Source organism: Aphelocoma coerulescens, chromosome 2 (assembly GCF_041296385.1).
Source record: "Aphelocoma coerulescens isolate FSJ_1873_10779 chromosome 2, UR_Acoe_1.0, whole genome shotgun sequence".
Taxonomy (NCBI): Eukaryota; Metazoa; Chordata; class Aves; order Passeriformes; family Corvidae; genus Aphelocoma; species Aphelocoma coerulescens.
The window spans coordinates 108,192,435-108,206,805 of NC_091015.1; the positions used below are offsets into that span (position 1 = coordinate 108,192,435).

Genomic DNA, 14,371 nt, shown 5'->3' on the forward strand with positions numbered 1-14,371 from the left:
TCCTTGGATGAACATTTTCCAACAACAGTTGCACTTGGTGGTCTAAGAGGTCTTTTCAAACATTAAAGATTCTATGATTTTATCTTCCTTTTGAAGACAAAATGTTGTAAAATCAAAATTACTCCTTTTTGGGAGATTTTTTAGAAAACAACCCACACAGTATGTTCTAATAAGGAAAGAGTTCTTTTGTTTTCTTTTTTAATGCTGTTTTTTTTTTTTTTTCAAGACAGCTGTAAGACTTTGTATCTCCCTGATACAGGGAAGAAAAAAACCCCAGTGGTTCCCCTCCTCTGTAGCACATCTGATACTTGTTTCTTACTAACAACATGGAAGTTATGTGACTTTGAATAAGCTCCTCTGTTGTTTGAGGATATAACGTCCTGATGCCAGCTCATTTTTCACCAGGTTGAGCCAACAATTAGCAGCGTGTATATTGTCATGACTTGTTTTGTGCATCTAAAAGTGAATATTCTGATGGTCAGAGTTTGCATATGGGATGGATTTTTAAATGTCTGTATGCACCATTATGTGAATTCAAAACAATGGAGGAATCTTAGAATGTAACTCAATGTTACAGATAAGACAGTAAAAACCAATTTTATTGTCATTTAAAATCAATATTTTATCTAAAAGATTAAGTGATAGCTGGGCTGTTTTACTTGCATTTATATTGTTTTTACCTCTCACTTTAGAAAGATTATTTTCTAGTGACATTCATGATAAGCTAATAAATTTAGAGCCTATATATAATAACACTGTAGTTTTCATAGGGGAGTTATTTGAAACTGCTGATGATAACAGTTGATGGCACTTAACATATGAAAGAGAATGCACTGGTACAATGGGAGCAGCAGGAGTTGAATATGCAATCCCTGTGTGGAGGAAAATGGTTCCTCTGGAGACCAGCTCACAAAACAGAATGACTTAAATGATGGTAGTAAACAGAAGACAAATGGGATAAATATTTTTCCCTAAAACCACTGCTTTATGATCAGATCCTTTGTTGCTGACCTTGCATTAGGTCTGTAAACTGTTCTCCTGAGTCTTCTTGTGCCTTGCTTGGAGGTGAATTGCTGGGAACACAAGAAACCTGTGGAGTTTAAGTAGTTCTGTGACAGAAAAAAGAAAGAAGAGCACACAGAAAACACAGAAGCTCTGCTTCTGCAGTCAGTTGTCTATATTCTTCACTGGTGGGTATGGAAAAAAATTCTAAGTGAACCTGACTGTATTTTCTTCAGAGATTACAATGTTATTGATATTTAAAGATCAGTAATTCTCGTGAACTGCTTTGGACCCAAACATTGTGAGAGCCTGTCCTTGGGTGTCCAGGCTTGGTGCATAGGATCCATAGCAAAGATGTTCTTGAGATCTCCTCTCTGGGAATAATAATGTTTCATCAGGTCTATATAAAGCAAAAAAATATAGAAGAAAGGATAGTTGTCTGACTAGGAGGAAAGACTGGTTAAAAATACTGGAACAATAACAGTATTGAAAGAAAGAAGTCAGACTTTCATGACCTTGTTCCTCTGTCGTTACAGGAGGGTGTGTTGACATTTCTTGACAATCACCTCTGGCCAGATCTGCCTGCACACAGGTGTGCATCCTGCATCTGCACTGCAAGATTTGCAGGAAAAGCATTATAGCTTCATGCCTGCTTGATTTTCTGCTGAAGAAAAACCGAAGTCACATGACATTGTTGTCTTTATGTTGGTTGAAGTATCTAGCCAGAGACAAGGCCTGCATGGTACATCATCCTGTAAGGTATATCCCATAATATGCCCCTATGCAATGAAGGCACAGGTTTGGGGGTTGGGGGTGAGTTCTGATTTTGGGATCTGAGTCTAGAAAGTTCTTTTTGCTTTTTTTCCCCCCTCTATCATCTCTTCTCCAGCGCTAGAAGATACAGTGTACTGATATTTATTACCTTGTGTTCTCAAAAGCCTAATTTGTGCTTTGTACACGGATCTGGGATATTGGAAGTGGTAACACAAGGATGAATTCCCAAATGCTTTCCACAAAGAAATTGGTATGCTTTCCTATAAGGATTGCACAGAAAATTCCTGAGGTGCTTTGTTACCCTGTATGTTACTTTACTCTACAGTGGTGCTTATGATTCTAGCAACATTTATTTCAACACACAGAAGAATGGTTTATCAGTTATATGTGCTTGTCAAGATTGGTTTGGACAGGGGGTGTGTGTGTGTTGCAGGGTGGGTAATGCTTGAGGATAGAAGGAGATTCATATACCCAAAAAACCAACGCTAAACAGTTTACAAATATAATAGAAATAAGATGTTGGAAATTAGAAACAGAGTATTTGATATTTGTGTTCATTCTATTTACTTAGTCCCAGCAATAGGATAAAGATTTTGTCCAGTGGTTTTGATTTTAGGAAAATAAAACCCTTCATCTCTGAAATCCTCTGAGTTGTTAGATGACATCAGGTATGAATACATGTCCTTCTCTAGGATAAAGGCCATCATTGAAGAGCTTGTGTTTTTACCACATCAACTTAATTTTAAATACTTTCTTCCTGACTTCTTAACTTGGTCCTGTGAACTTTGATTTGACTCCTTGATTAGAAGGCAGCATTAGAATCAAAGTAAATGCAGGCTTGACAGCTACTGGCCTGTAAGAAATTAGCCTTGACATTGTAACAACAACAACAATTATAAAAAGCCATGCAATAAGTGTATAGTGCTAGAACTCTATTTAAAAATGTTTGGTTTACATTTTTGCAGAGTAAAAGCAGGATTTTAGCACCCTTGCCCATAAATTTATGCTTTGTGGTGACAGCAAGATACTATTTGTTAATGCAAAGGTGTCTGCATCATGTCACCTTTTGTAAGTTAAGCATTTGTTGGAAAACAGAAAATAACCATACAGATAAACTTGAAATTTGCCTAAATGACCTCAGATTTCACTTGATATAGTCTACCTGTGTATTGTGTGTATATATATATATATATATATATATACATAACATCTATGTAATGCTTGTTCATAGCGTGTGTTAAGAGTAGATCAGTAATTTAAATGCAATCTAGTTGGTAGTTTTGAGTCTTTCTCAAAAATTCAACATAAGCAAAACTTTTTTGAAATGGAAAAATACAAATCAAGCTTTTTTTCCAGTCAAGCAATGGAAACTCAAATGGAGCAAGAGACTGTGCTTGGAATATTTATGGTCCAAACAAAGAGGAGAATATGGAATAAATTTCAGATGATAACACATTTTTCTTAGATATCCAGTTGTGTCTACTCAGGAGGTTTTGTAGGTTACAGGATATATTTATGTTCAAGATGTCTTTGCCATGGTATCTCACTATGAGCAATCATAACTTTTAATATTAATTTTTTTCTGTATTACTTCTGTATGGGAAATGAGCTTAACAAACCTGAATGGATGAAATGGCCCAGCAACCAGGTATTCATGTACTTGATGTTAATGCTCAGAGACTGAGGCACAGGTGGTTTGATTGTCTCAAACAAGATTAACAGCCAATGTGTTACACAGAAAGAGAACTCAAGATTTCCATTTTCAGGGATGCATTGTTTAAATTGGTCATGGGATTACTAAAAAATTCATGTGTTCATGATAGATGGTTTTATTTTTTTACTGCTGCAGTTATTCACTGAAAAGGACAGTTTTCTACACAGAACTATAAATCTCTGCTTGAAATGCAGAATTAATATTTTCAACAGCTGACCTTTACTGTGTTTTTCAGGTAGGGAAACCACTAATCTGTAAAAAACATTTATGTTAATAGCCCTGGATCCTTAAAACAAAGCATCACTGTAAGTTAAAAAACACTGGTCAATCCTTTGCATACCAAGTGATGCTCTGGGTTTGGTTCCCATGGTTACTGAAGGAAAAGCTTGTGTAGCATCCAGCAGAGAACCCCAGGAAGAGGAAACAAGGGAATCATGGTTTTGGAAAGACCAGGCTGTAACAAGCATGACTGCTGATAGGAAGACCCCTTACAATCTATCTTCCAGTAGTGCTGCTTCTTATTGGTACTGAACCAATTAATAGGTAGTGACATAATGATACAGGTTAAAATGCCTTTCAGGACAGAGGAGAGTTGATTTAGGAACTGTTTTAAACACCTTGTCATTTGCTATGACTCACGCAATGTGAATTAGTTTTCAGCCACTACTCGCTATAATAACTTCACTATTTTATTTAACATACCAGATTGATGCCACTGTAACTAAAACGAGAATTAAACTGCAACGAACAAACAGGGCTTCCTAACTCCCGTTCTGTTTCTGTCCTAGGACAAAATTTATAGAATAAAATGACCAAAGGCAACGAGTTTAACTGCTGAAAATGCAAAACAGACTGATGAATATTAAGTCAAAGGGCCAGTGGCCTTATTTTTTTTTTTTTTTTGACAGCTGAATATTGGTATGAAAGGGCATCAGAGGAAAGGTCAAGTCCACCAAGATTGAGATGACTGGGTTGTTCTGAGAATACAGCTAACATAGCTGAGCTTGACCTGGTGACACATGAGAGCAACCTTACCTTAAACTCAGACTTCCTCCCCCCCATATTTCAATAAGTGAAGGAAAGCTTCCCTCAGCTTAGAAGCAGTGGAAGCACACTATTAAAAGTACAAGTGCTTGATAGCTTCACTTGCAGGAGAATGAGGGCTTTCACTTTGCCTTAATACACATTCTATAAATAATCCCAACAAATCTACAGAGCCCTGGATGCATGGTCCTGATGCAAACTTTCTCCTGGGACAGGTCCCTTTGCAGCCTGCTTTTTTCCTTGGCTGCTTCTTCCCAGGCCCAATGCACCTGCAGATCTATCCTTTTTCTTCTTCACTACTTTAATAGTATCCACACATTTTCTGCTGGAAAAAAGGTTTTCGAAGCTCCCACTAAGATTTGTCAGGCCCTTGAAGGGGCTTTCTCTTGCTTTCTATTTTAACCCTATCCCTAATATTCCCAATAAATCCCCAAAATGCAGCAAAACATTTGCCTGATGCAAAATTTCTCCTAGGCCATGTTTACCAATGGTTGTCTTAAAAATTTAAGTATCTTCCACTTTTTTTAAAGTTTCATTTTTTTAAAATTACTTTTATAGTTGAAGTCACCACGGTAATCCTTTGGAACACTCTAATGTCATCTTATTAATTAAATTCTTAAATCCTATTTTTTTAATCACTGTTATTTTTTTAGAAGCCATAGTGAGCACCTTTTTTTCTTAATTAGAAATGAGCATCTCTGGAAAGGAAATGAGCTATGATGTGGGTAAAAATATATTTAAAGCTACATTGGCTGTAACATTGAACATCAGTACTGTGGGGTATAAAACTGAAATTTTAATTTTTTTTTCAAGTGCAGAAGTATTATCTTCATGACTTTTGAATCTAGCACTAAATTTACCTACTATCAATGTACTTTATCCCCCAGTCCCCTCCTGCCTATGACAAATATAAAACTATCTTCATTTCTGTATCCAAGACGAAATACTCCAATTCTTACAGTTGAAATTTCTGGCATGTTATTTTAACTTTAATTCTGGATTTTAACTAGTATATGATTTGGGCTTTTGATGTAATGAAGATTTCTTAGACTGTGTATGCTGCTATCTTAATTGCTTTTTCAGAGGAGGAGGAAGGGAATGGATTAAATTTGGATTTTTTAAAAGTAGACAAAATCCTGCTTGTATGGTAGTGATTTTAACTTATTCTAAGTAAATATTTTTATGTAGAATTAAGTCATTATTAAGATCATCATGTTTATGAGAGCTTTAATTATCTCTATGTGGCATGTCAAACTATTTATTTTAGGAATACATCTTGAGTACCACTATGGGAGGGAAAGAAGCTGGTTCTAAAATGAAATTAAAGTTAGTAATGAACCTATTGGAATGATACAGATTTTATCCAAATGCACTCTAATACATAATAGTTGCAAACTTTTATGCTGAGTTTGATCATGTTACCAGTAGCTCGGAGGAAGGGGTGGATTCCAAGTACTCACCAATGACTGAACTTCTAGGAAGCAGAAAAAGATGGACTCTGCCCTAGATGGAAGTCTCCAGTGAATATACTCATGAGATGAACATGGAGAATCTGACTTCCTGAGAGGTGTATGGTTAGGATATGTTTAGTATGAAAAGTGGAAGAAGTCCCTCTACATTGTGGGTTTTCTTCATGTCCATGCTTACCAGCTCCCAGGAGTTTATGCCTATGTCCACAAAGGCACTTGGTGACTATTTACTGTTTTAGTTGCAGGTCCTTGTAGGCTGACAGCAAAATGTACTCACAACAAATGGGCAACTGCACTACAGAGTCCCTTTAAATCTCTAATGCTGTGCTAGTAAATTATGTAAGTTGATTTCTGAACCCAAAAGTATATATGAAAGTGAAATAAACCACTCAGGTTTTTTATTCTTAGTTACTTCTAACAGATTCTAATTCTTATAGCTAATCCTATAGTGCTTTCAAGTTTCCGCTATTTTCATTGTTTACATATTACAGTTACAGTCTCTCATTTCTAGATCCAAATACATGACAAAAATTTAAGTCCAGAAATGCAAGTGAAAATGCAGTTTCTGAGAGGTGTGATGATGTATTTTGTCTTATGTAGTTCTCTGAGAGCTGACTTCTGTAAATATCCTTGGATGCTGGCATTCTAATAAATTTCCAACAAATGAGCATTCACACATAAACTCATGTTATAAGATTTAGAAAAAAAAACTGTACAAGGACTGTGACTTTAGTGACTTGAGGCTTGTAAAACTGATTGTATGGCAAAACACTGGTGAAGTAGGATTGACAGCTTCTTTCCAACTTAGAATTTATATATACTGCTTTAGTTCTGTGTTTATCAGCAAAATAGAATGTTTGAAATTTCTATTTATTGCTTGTATAAATTTTCAGGTTTTTAAGCTTTCTTTTTTTTCCCTATCAACCAGTCAGGTGATAGAAGCCATAATTTAAGAGATCTCTAATAGCAAGGAGAATGATATGGCAGAGGATGAGCTGAAGCTTATGTGGGCACCCTGACTATACTGGGACAGGAAAATCCCTGTTCTTTACAGCTAGCTCTTTACACCTAGCCTGAACTTGGCACTTTGGGTTCTTTTTCATTTGAGTGGACTGAGCAGAAGTTGTGTTCCTCTCAGTTGATAATGGTAGTCATGAGAAATGGGCATGAAATGGAATAAAAACTTGACTCAAGCTCTAAAAGTCATACAACATTGGTATCTAGATGATAGCTAGATATGGGCATAATATCTGTATTACACAACACATTGTTGCAGGCAAAAATAGCTCAGCGAAGAATCTTTTCGTAATTATTTCTAGTTAATACAAATTTTCATCACTGATTCAGGTTATAAAAGACAGAGAATTAAAAAATCAAACACCTTGCGAGAGAACTCCGTTCCTCTGAGCTCAATATCAGTCCAACGCCTCTCCTCCCCCATCATGGTCTCACCTCCCCTTTTGCTGGATGCTGCACTTGCTGCTTCCCAAACCCTTGGTGCAGGAGGCTGGGCACCCTGTGCTACACTTTTTCTCTCTTGCTCCTCTGCTTTTGTTACTGGTTTTCCTCTGCCCCACCTGTGTGTCACCTGCAGCTGCAGACCCTTAGTACTCGTGTCCCTGCCCCAGTGCAAGTTGCTCAAGGTCATGGTCCCTTAGAAGTGGGAAAAAATTCTTATTTGATAACTAATATCTGACATCATTGTTTACCACACTGCAGTTTTTTGCTCTCCATTGATAAATTTTTTTTAATAAAATAATAAAACCCCCAGAACACTGCTGAGGCAATGATTTAAGCTGAGTTTGCTGCAGCATCTGGTCTGATTTTAGTAACCAGTGCTCCTGCAAACATTTCTTTTGCTGGATGCATACTTGTAGCTACGCTTAGAGAACAGATGTAATATTCCCCAGAGAGACAACATTTGCACTGAAGGTGTGCATGCAAATTGCTAATTCTTCTATTCTGTCTCCACCAGAAGCGCAGTTACTGAAAAGCAAGTTATTCAGCTACAGGCAGCAGTGGATGAAATTGGTACCTGGAGCTGAGAGACTGGAAAGAAACAACACATATTGAAATCAACACCCTTTTCCATCAGTGCCAATGGCAAATATACTACTCCATAAAAATCTTATCATTTCATGTTTAAAAAAAAAAAGAGGAATAAAAATGGGTGAGAGATGAAAAAACCCACCCAGCAATTCAAATATTTCTTATGATTCCCTTAGGAACAAGGGTGATGGTGATCATAAGCAAGTCTAGGAACTAATATTTTATTTTGAATGTCTGAATGTAAGTCTCTAAATAGAAGGTGATAACAGGTGGTAATGGCAGGAACCTTTAACTGATTTGATACAAAGCTCATTAGCATTACTAAAAGACCTTCCACTGACTGATGTAAGCTTGTTTAATTTTTAGTGAGTGCTAAAGTATTTTGAAATCTAGAGAAGGAACAGCATTTTCTTTTTTAGTTCACTGCAAAAAGATAAATGTTCTGTATGCATTTTTAAAAAAGTTATCTCTAAGACAAATGGAAGGGTGTTATAAAAAACCCTGAGTTCAGTGTCATTGCATAGGCTTGTGGTGAGCTGGTTTTCATCTGCAAAATCTTCCTCTTTTCCCAAAGGCTTGTTTCCTTGCTGTGGTTCAGTACATTTCCCACTGAGCAGATGCAGCTATGTGTGGATTCCATTGGTAATCAGGATCACTGATAGGAACCTGGGTTCAAGAAAACCCCAAACCTCTCCCTAGAGCAAATCTGTGTATCAGGGTTCTAAATTGCTATATTGTTATTTTCAGTTTCCAGAAATTGCATTGGAACATCTGATTCAGCTGCCTGATTGCCAAAGCTGTCTGCCATTAAAAAAAACTTTGGCAAAAATACAGGTAGTTTTCAGCAAGCTGTTCAGAAGCTGAAGAGTGGAAAAAGTAGAGGTGCTGGGCTCCAGCTTCAGAGTTTCATTGTAGCTGGGGATCAAAATGTTATTTGGAAAAATAAAAGAAGGTAACTATAGTCAAGTTAGAAACTCATGAACATGTCCCTCTGGAAATTTCCAGCATCTCCTGTTTTAGTCTGAGGCATTTTCAGCCCTTCTTTGATTAAATCCCAGGAAGAGTTCTGTGACACTGGCTTGCTACGTTTTTACTGAAGCTCCACTGAGGGCAAAATAGTATTAGTCCTTTGACCTGGTTTTGGATTATCTGACTTGTTTCATATAAGATGCCACTCAATCCAAGTATTCTTAAAAGTATAAATAAGCTTGAACTAGGGGAAAAAAGGGTGTATGTAAGAAAAAGCTGACATTTTGAAATGTTGATCTTCAGTGTAAACAAATTAAGATTCATCATATTAGGATGCTGAATAAAAATTTGATATTATTTTAGGGCTCTGATGTTTGATCTTACAGTTTTAAGAATCAAAAGGACCAAAGAATTATTATTTATGATACATTCAAATATCTTATCCAAATAGATAGGATAGATTATTACATAAGGAACTGTCAGAAATCTCTAGTACCTTGAGACTTTATGGTGTGAGCAAAAGAAAATGGGACTCCTCACCTAGCACAGTCTGAATAGCAACCCTTGCATCCATGAGCTAGCCTTTTACAATAACTAAAAGGATTTTGCATCCTGTACACCTGTACTTTTATTACCTAGGAAGGTTGCTGGACACTGGAGTGCATCACTCTGAACCAGTACCTGGCATAAATAGAGTAAAAAAATGCACCAGGGGCCCACTTGCAACAGCTATTAGTATGTAGCTAGTTCTGGTCAGAGGCTAAAAGATTTAACTAGCACAAATGCAGCCTGATCCTTGTTAGGCTGGCCTTAAGGATTGGCATGGTCTTGACATGTAGCAAACACTCTGGAAAGGAGATATGATGAAATCAAATGCCACTGAAGAAAAAAAAAGAAAATTTGGAAAGGGAGTGACTACAACGAAATGTACTGAGGTGAAATGAGATGCAGTGAAAAGGACCAAAACTTGCAAAATTATTGCCATTGAAATCCCGAAATCGGGGAAGAAAGGTAAATAAAGAGACAGGAGAAGAAATTGAAGAAATGAAATGTTAAAAAAAAAGAGAGAAAATTCTGAAGTGAAAACAATAAAAACGAATGGGATGACATGAAGTGCAGGGCAACGGACTGAAGCTTGCCCAATTGATCCTCATTGAAATCACAAGATTTCATTTCCTTTCCTGAAAGGAAGAATTTCTTTCAGGAAAGGAAATCTTGAAATCAGATAAGAAAGTGAAACAAACTGCCTGGGGTGGAGGACATTTTATGAAATTAAATTCAATGGAAAGAAATAAAAGAAAATTCAGATATGAAGTGATTGTAATCAAATGTAATGAGAGGACATTAATTCTCCCCTTTTGCAATGGTTTTTGTCGTTTCAATGTCTTTGCAGGTCTAGGCTTTGTGGTTTTCTAAAACCTAACCTTAAACATAACCCAGCCCTAAGCATAGCATTAAAAACAGACTTTTGCTGAGGTGCCAATCACAAGGGTGGTGCCAAGGAGAAATGTGTGCAGGGAGCAAAGTTGGGGCAGTGCCGTGCTCTCCTTGGCATGCCTTTTGTAGTGCCAGTGTATGTGGAGCTGTGGGCTTTGTGGTTTCTCGACCCTAACCCTAACCCTAAGTGGAGCACTAAAAGCAGCCTTTTGCTTAGTGGCCCAGCACATGGGTGGTGGGAAGAAAAAAGGTGTGCAGGGAGCAACCTTTGGGCAGTGGGGTGTCCTTTTGAAGTGAAATGCACCAAACCTTGCCCAAATGATACTCCTTGAAATCCTGAAATCAGGGAACGATGTGAAATCAAGAGACAGGAGAAGAAATTGATGAAATGCTAAAATGAAAAGACAATATTCTGAAGTGAAGTGAAAATAATAAAATGTTGTGGGATGACTTGAAGTGCAGGGAAATGTACCAAACCTTGCAGAATTGATCCTCATTTAAATTGCAAGATTTCGTTTCCTTTCATGAAGGGAAACTGCCTAATTAATTGGTTCATCTCAATTTCCCACACCACTCTTCATACCTGTGAATGATTACATCTTCTTTCATTGTATTCACATTTCAACCTTGCTCATATTTAGTGCTCTTTATTGTTAGTTTACAGGTTATCTTGGTGTTGTGCTAAGTCAAAGCAATTTCAGTGATTGTGAAGATTATTGTGTTTTTGATTAAATTACTAGTAAATGCTCCTAGCCTTAATTAGTTCAGGGTATGAGAAAGACAGGGAGGAGTAAGACAGAGCTAGTTACTATGAAGTGTTTGGACTATCAATTGCTTTTAACAGAATGCACCTTGCAAAACATCTGTGCTCACTGAGGTCAGTACAAAATCATTAATTAATGTCAGGTGATGACAAAAAGTGTGATTGGTTTTGACTGTAAAGAAAAGCTCTCCAGATTTTGAAAGTAAACTAGAACATTTGGCTGTGTTTTAAATGTAATTAGCATCAGAGTTTCAGGGTTTTATTTGTGTATGTATTTTTCTCTCTGTTGAATAGAAATGTGACGGAACTATATTTTTTTAACATTTAGCTGGTCTTTTCTGTTATGGTTTGTGGATAGATACTCTTAAGCAGCCATTGACATTGGATTTTTTCTCCTCTTGCTCATAAATTGTGTTTTCAGTGTGTTTTGCATTTAGCAAGAGTTGGATTTTTCTAATGCATTCAATCAAAACTATTTTCCTTACAAAAATATGACTTTACTGCAACTGAAGAATAGATAATGGTAAAGTAGGGTGGGAAGAATTCCAGTGTATCAGTTTTCAGGAGATGTATCAGTTTCAGGAGATGAGCAAAGGTATGAAAGAAGTAAGATTTTATATATTTCATATTTTCTTCAGCCTTACTAGTACCCTTTTCTTAAGGTATTGGTTGGAGATATCGGATCATTCTTTGGACTCTTTGCCATCAATGGTGCCCTTCCTTAGCTGTGGATTCTGACTGGGTAGGATCTTATTATTAAAGGCTTAACAGTATGGACTGGAGAAGATGCATTACTTGTCTGTTAGGTTCCTTTTTATGCAAACTGCATTGTATTTTGCAGCTTTTTTACAGCACCATGTTGACTGTTTTCAGGTCACAATTCACTAGGGACGAAATTTCAACATCAGTTTTGCTATTCTCTGTTTGTGCAAGTTGGTTTATTCCCACTAGCATGTATCTTTAATGACTTTTGTATTCCTCTTTTTCAGGTCATTGTCCTAATTTCTTTGGAGTTATAATCTTTTCCTGAGTGTATTTGCAGTCTGTTCCAGCTTCACTTCTTTCAGTCTCATAAGCCTATTACCTTTACCATAGTCTGTAGCGAACAGTACCAGATCCAGGAGAAACCACTGTAACCTGATACACAATTCATCACAGTTTTGCTGTGAACCACTGATATCCTACAGGTGATTTTTTCTTTATTTTGCACCCACCTAACATCAATTTCAGCTTAACTGATTTCCTGTAGCTTGCTTTGAAAATGCCACACGAAGCAGTGCCAGAGGTTGAGCTGTATAGCACCTACAGTATCTCCTCTGTTTGTAAAACCTGTTGCCCTGCCCTAGAGGCATTTAGATGTGTTTAACAAGCTTTGTTCTTGACAAAACCATGTTAGTTCCTGCTCCAGCCTGTTTAAATTTCAGGAACTGGTTTTTTGTTTGCTTTTGTGTGTTCTTATCAAAGTAAGGCTTGGATTTGTCCCAGGTAAAATAGTACCCTCTTCTCCTAAAAGAATAAAGCATTTAAAAAACCAAAACCCCTCCAAAATAAACCCTCCGCCTACTAATAAATTCTAATCTAGATTAAAAATGAGGGAATCAACATTTAAAAAGTGAGAAACAGAGCTTCACTTCAATCTGATGAATTGGCACCTAAACTATGTCTATATATATATATATATTTCTAGATATTTTTAAAGTTTATAATTAGAAGATGTGAATTTGTATTAACAAAAAATAAAGATTTTGATTGATAACCTACTAACTCTCGGGTGGATTAGTAGCTATCATGGTCATCAGTAGCTGTTTCAGAAAACATGTTTACTCCCCAGGAAAATTCCTATGAAGTATTTGCCCTAAACATCTTTCTAAATAAATATGCCTTTATAAATTGTAATGCCACTGTATGGAGGTGTAGCCACAGTTCAGCCACAGATGGAAGTTCACTGATCAATTTCTAAAAACAAAATAGGAATTATTTTCTAACATTTCTTGCAAAAAAGAAAAGCCAAAGGAAACCAAGGCTAGTGTTGTCCATTGGACCCTACTGGGCAGAACTCAAGGGCAGTCTCATACAGTTCTCTTAATAGCTTTGCAAATGTTTCATCTCCTTGCTTTCTGGTTTCCACAAACTGTAGCGTTGTCAGAAGACAGAATATAGCTCGATTTTGCCATGGCACTACATATTTCTAAGAAAAAAAATTTAGTGTCCTTCAGTTCACAGGGATTTAAAATAAGTGCCCTTCAGAAAAGGGTTCTGCAGGTAATCTGCCGAGTGTAAATTTCAATGAACACTGGCAGAAATTGCTGGGGCTTTCCAATGGCTTCATATGTAATAGGCTGTGTGGAAATGGGTGGCTTTAAGTACATTAGAAAACTGGAGAAGAACCACAACTGTGTTTCCTGCCTTTTGAGTATTATATTATGTAACATGTTTTCTGTCTTCCCACTTTTAAATGCTTCCTTCAGAGGCTTTAAATTTCAGCTTATTGGTGTTTTCTTTGTCTTCCAGCTTTTCCATCAGATTATGGTTCCTTATTTTAGGTCTTTGCTCTTTTGTTATGTTCTTTCTCTGTGTTTTTCTGATTTTTGTTTTCTCTCTCTATCTGCCAAATGGAGTGGCTCATTTAGAGCTATATTTAACGACACTTTTTACCAGCTCTGTCGTCATTCCTGGAAATAAGGTAGCATTTATATAATCAAGTCATGCTCTAGTCACTGCTTTCCTGTACTTGCAAGGTAAAATGTAAATTCTATTTGTGATTCATCAGGATAATTATAGCATTTGCCAGAGTACATGTGGGCAGGTAAGTACACACACGAGTTAGATAATTGGGTCAATAGTGAACAATTTGTCCTTAACAGAACTTGATTTAATAAAGGTAGGTTTAATCTAAAATGAGATGCCCTTTGATGGAGAAGTTTTCATAGAACTTAGTGTTTCAAAAGCATCTTGCCCATATTAGAAAAAAAAAGAAATATGTATACCTTGTGTCTTGGACATATACATTTAAATGACATTTTTAAAATTATCAAGTCAGATAGTTTAACATCTTCCTAACTGAAAAGTGCTGATTATGGCTTGGGACTCTAATTTGGAGATCAAAAATTAGATCTCAAAATTTGTAGGGGTTTTTTTTGGGAATTTTTT

General features: G+C 36.6%; 1 long non-coding RNA gene across 1 annotated transcript in view; it reads left to right on the forward strand.

Annotated features, from left to right (window-relative positions):
* Positions 1-1,552: 1,552 nt before the first annotated feature.
* The window catches only part of LOC138105856 (uncharacterized), a 49,175-nt gene continuing 36,356 nt past the window's right edge, over positions 1,553-14,371 (forward strand). The window contains exon 1 of the long non-coding RNA XR_011148742.1: positions 1,553-1,761. This is a non-coding gene — a long non-coding RNA (uncharacterized lncRNA). The remainder of the gene's footprint in view (positions 1,762-14,371) is intronic.